This window comes from Rhagoletis zephyria, unplaced genomic scaffold (genome assembly GCF_001687245.7).
Source record: "Rhagoletis zephyria isolate East Lansing unplaced genomic scaffold, Rhagoletis_zephyria_1.1 Rzeph_scaffold_01603, whole genome shotgun sequence".
Lineage (NCBI taxonomy): Eukaryota > Metazoa > Arthropoda > Insecta > Diptera > Tephritidae > Rhagoletis > Rhagoletis zephyria.
The window spans coordinates 13,052-18,242 of NW_016158687.1; positions in this window are offsets into that span (position 1 = coordinate 13,052).

Here is a 5,191-nt window from a genome sequence, read left to right on the forward strand (position 1 = left end):
CCTGGCTGGCAGTCCCAAAAATTCGCGCTGTACACCTATTCAAGTAGTCGGTGCGGAGAAAGTCCACCGGAAGTGGAATGCTAGTATCAATTTGGGTAAATAAAGAACCAACCACTTAATTCTCAAGAGCCCTGGCTACGCTTCTCGTAACCCTGCGGTTCGAATTAAACAGTCCCAGTCCTCCTACAACCACTCTCTCTTTGCCCTCTTGTTCTTCCGTCAACTCACGAAGGAAGTCAAGTTAAGATCTTACTTCGACCGTCCAAGAATGCAAGATTATCTTAAAACCTTAATTCAGAATTCAAAACGAGATATTTAAAACTCCGAATCCGATAAACTCAATAATTTCAAATCCAAACCCCTTAAATTCAAAAGCTGCGAACAAAATTTGGAAACTTACAACAAAAAATTATATATTGAAACTCTAGCAAAATTATTGTAAGGGCAACTTAGGATCGAGAATTTAAAATCTAACTAGTGATCATAAAAGCTGAAAAATTAATCCACTCTTCCGAGAATTATCACAAATAAAATTCAAGACTACTACTTCAAGCCTTCGAAAGTTTTTGAAAGAAGACGCGATCCAAATTTAGAAGTCAAAACTTTAAAGATCTAATAAAAAAATTCCTTAATAAATTGAAAAATCCCAAAACCAAAAAAAATTCAAGAAAAAATGTACGTGTGTATGTAATAGTTGAAAAATAAGGAATAACAAATATGTTTATGGAAGTAAGAATAATATTCATATAATCTTAAAAAACAACTAAACAAAAAAAGTGAATAATGAGGAGAAATATGAAATATGAAAAATAACAAAATAAATAAAATTAAAAAAACCCTGATATTTGTTTCAGTTTAGTGAACCAATAGGCTATTTATTTCAGTTTTTTTCCTTTATATATTTATATAATTTCTTTATCACAAGTATAACGAGGGCTTATATTCAATACCCTCTATCTGCAAAAACTCAATTTTTCAGGAGAGCCAAAAAACTGTTTTGACAGCTATTTTTAAAAGTGGTAATAATTTTAAGTACCCACGCATATCTTAAAAATTCACGCTATATATTAAACCTAGAATTTTACCTTTAATTCATTTTATTTTAGTTTAAAGATCAAATAGAGGTTGTTGCAATTTGAATTGTAACTATTTATATAAAAAAATGTGCTGATAGCGGGTTTTGCAGAATAATGAAAATGTCAGTTCTTTAGATGTAAACACATAAATCATTGGTCTGCAAACTCGATCCCTTCTATTCCGACGTGCCCACATAATTTTATGCTGTTTTTGTATCTAATGAGTATTTCACGTTATTTCGAAATTATATGAGAAGAGAATCATCAGCACTGTTAAAGAGGGCTTCGATGGCTGATTATACTGTCCGTGCATATGAGGAAATTTCCTTCGTTTTTAGAGTCAAAACGTAGAGCTTCTAGTAATGCAGCTGATTCGGCTGTAAATTCCAAGCAGTACGCGGGAAAAGCACCGACGACAATTATAAAACTAAGCCCTTTTGTTACCGAAAAAGAACAGCCGGTATCAAATTTGGAACCGTCTGTGAAAATAAGCTAAAAGGGTAATTTATGAGTATGGGCAAATGCCCTTGTGATAGAGTTTTTACTTTAGTAGGTATCGGAGTAGATATGATGTCCAACTCTTTGATGTAGCTTAATATATTAAATAAAGCTGATTGCTTGCTTCATCGGTTTTTTGTTGAAAGCAGGATTCGACGTGAGAGAATAAAGTCTCATTTCTGCAGTGAACAATCTTTGGGAGGAGCATCTTTGTGTTGTACTTTACCCCATGGTTATGGTTCTTCTGACTGCTGCATGGAAAGTTGTTTCTAGCAATTTAAGATGCTTTTTGCGCAGTGTCCGTAGATTACGAGTCCAAAGTAAATTTTTCCTAATATAAAAGCCCCAATTACATTTACCAGTATAGTTATATGAACTAAAAAATACTTGGATGATAAAAACTTTGTAATATTTAGTCTAGCAAGTAAGCTGAATCTGACATTATGACAGTGCTGCTTAAAAGTAAGTTTATTGTCAAAAATTATTCCCAATATTTTCAATATGTCAGTATATAGGATAGGGTGTCATACACGGAGAGGAATGGATGTATACATATTTGTTTTATGCATATGTGAAAAAACCGAAATCCTAGCTCCTAAAGATTTGGACCAATTGCGGCAAGTCCTCAGTCTTAGAAAAAATATAATGGAGCTAACTTTCGCTAAGGCTATATTGAATAAAATAACCGAAAGTGGTGATCCTTGTGGGACACCATTAAAGAGAGGAACAGTTTTTGAATAACAGTTATTGACCCGAACAGCGAACTTCCGCTTGTAAAGGAAAGACTTAACAACATTGTACATCCTCTCACCATTTTTTCAGCGTAAAACTTTAGATATGTAGGGGAGGGTCTGTAGTTAGAAACTAATGATAATAATATAATATAATAATAACAGTTTTCCACTCTTGGTGGCCCTTGAGATACAATGAAGTAATCGAGTTTAATGACTATGTTTGACGGGATATGGAAGATTTTTTTGTTGTTTCAAATTTGGTTTCAGTTGGACAGATATATCGCATTAGGTAGAACTAGTTTAGCCTGGGCAAAACTAGTTTGACCTAAGATCGGATTTTACCGGTAACATATACATACATACATAGGCACATGTAACTTACCTGCCACAAAAAATTCCTATAAACACAATTTTCCAGCAAAATTGTGTAGATAGAGGATTTTTCTCTTATAACAAAATGTTATGGCAGATAGTAGAATTTTCAAAATGAGAATATAATACCACTAAAGCTATATTTTAAGTTTGACATTATTGCCATGGCTGAAAGATTAATCGGAGCTCACGTTACCATCAAAAACTCATTTTCATCAAAATTGCAGATAGAGGGTATTGAATATAAGTCCTCGATATGTAATTTTTTTTGTTGCTATAAAATAATTAATGATTTTGGTGTGTGGGTGGTGTTGCACTGAGCGAGGTCATAGTGAGAGCGTAAAGTTCGTGTGTTATTTGTCCTGTGTTGAAGTTACCTAACCCCTACCTACTCTTCAATCTAGTGTGACATGTCAACCGCCAGTGCCGTAGCTCCAACGGTGGATGCCACACTTACCCCCATTACCCCCTTTGAAGACTCCTATGAACCTCACTAATACGCGATGCTGGATTGCATACTAGGTAGCTCATAGCTTGTCTTGACTAAATTAAACAACAGAACTGATAGTGACTTTTATTTTTATTGGCCAAATAATAGACATAAGAACGATTATGAGAAATGTAAACATAACAAAACTGTCAAAGCTAAACTTCACAATGGGGGGTATTGCTAGATGAATGTACGTAACTAATAGTTATTCAAGACACGAACCATTGTATCAGTATAGACACGAATTGACATGGCCACTATGGAAACGCCCACACTGACATACGATAAAAGAATCGGTGGTCACATACCACGAGGCTAGAAAAATATATTTCCCTTTTTTCCGAATTGGACACGGAGCGAACCACACTCATCAGCCCTCGAAAGAACGGAATTACAACCAAGTAACTAAAGTGTATTAAAAGAATGTATTAAAAGCTGGCGACATTCGGGGAGTCGATACTCACCCCTAAGTGGAAAGTGAAATCGACTGCGTCCAAGCAAATATAAGGAAAAAGGCTGACTATAAAAGGCCTTTTTTCTTGTATCGAGTTAGTAGAGGCAATGGGTGCCTTCACATTCCTTCCGGCAAATCCCCAGCCGTGTTGTTGCGTAGAATAAAGAAGTTGGGAGCATCAAATCTGGACTATTCATTTGACAGCAATTGAGTCACCATAAGCCGGTAATACAAAATCATTACACGTAAGTCAGCCACCTTCTTGCCACCATCCATTGGAAACGAGCTATCCGTCAACCGTAAATAAAGATTCCTGTTTGGACCGACAAACTAAGGTCAAGCAAATCATTGGCGCCCAACTAAACGGGTGAAAAAGAATAAGTTTTGTTGAACATAACCACACTTGAGCCCGGCATAAAATAACCGCGTGCTCAGCTGAGGGAAAATAGCAATTTCATCATCGAATCAATTTAATACATCATAAAATTAGATTTAAGGAAAAATTAAAATCTTTTAGTCGTTTTTCTCATTTTGTTGGTCACAAAATTGTACGTCGGTGAACCAAACGTATTCGAGTTTAATAGATTTTTGTTAAATTTTTCTTTTAGAAATTTCGCTATTATAAATCATCATTGAGATTGAATCAAATAATTATCTTTTGAATTCATAATCACTGTAAATCAATATCGTCCTCAGTCTTCACGCGGCATGATTTAATTGATTTTTATTGGAGCTAGTTTTCTATCAAAATTTTTGTGGATATTTTGATTATTTAATTCCGCGGGGGTGAATGGTGATCGATCTGCGATGCGAACACCATTGATCAGCAGTCATAACCATTCCCGTTCAGTTCAGTTCGCCAATTCTGAAAAGCAAGTCAATTGAATTTTTTAATCAAGTGACACCACACATCGACGGTCAAGATTTTTGAACCGATCATTTTTCTTTTCTTCTTTCGGTATAAGTTCAAGCAAAGTAACTGATAACACTCAATATTAATTGAACCAAACTATTAATTTTTCTTTATTTTTGTAATTTTTTTTGGGTATTCATTCCCAATAACTTGTGAAACTCGTATCAAATTAATCTCGTTTAACATTCTCAAACTGGTTGAATATTCTCAGTCTGATTTGGTCTTCCGGTAAATTCGGGGGTGGATAGTCTTGATCTTTGTTGCGTACCTTGTTGGCTACAGAAGGAACCGAAGGAGATACAGGAAATACTCCCAAGTATTCAAGGCCTTCGCTGCATCCCGGGAGCAAACAACTTGGTCCATAAAAAGATTAGAGCTAGTGCGTTAAACGCCATTCTCAGCCCACGTTCGGTATAATACTAAACAAAATTTTGGACCGAAAATCACATGAGATATACAACCAATTGAGCGCGAATTTTTTGTTAAACTAATTAGATTTAAAGCAATATTCAAATAGTGATCGGTTTATGCGGCATTATTTTTGAAAGTGGATATTCAAAACGACATACTCATAGAATAAAATAATAATAATAATAAATAATAAACTGAAGTAAATACTGTACTGATTTTAAATCGAGTACCATCATCTTATAA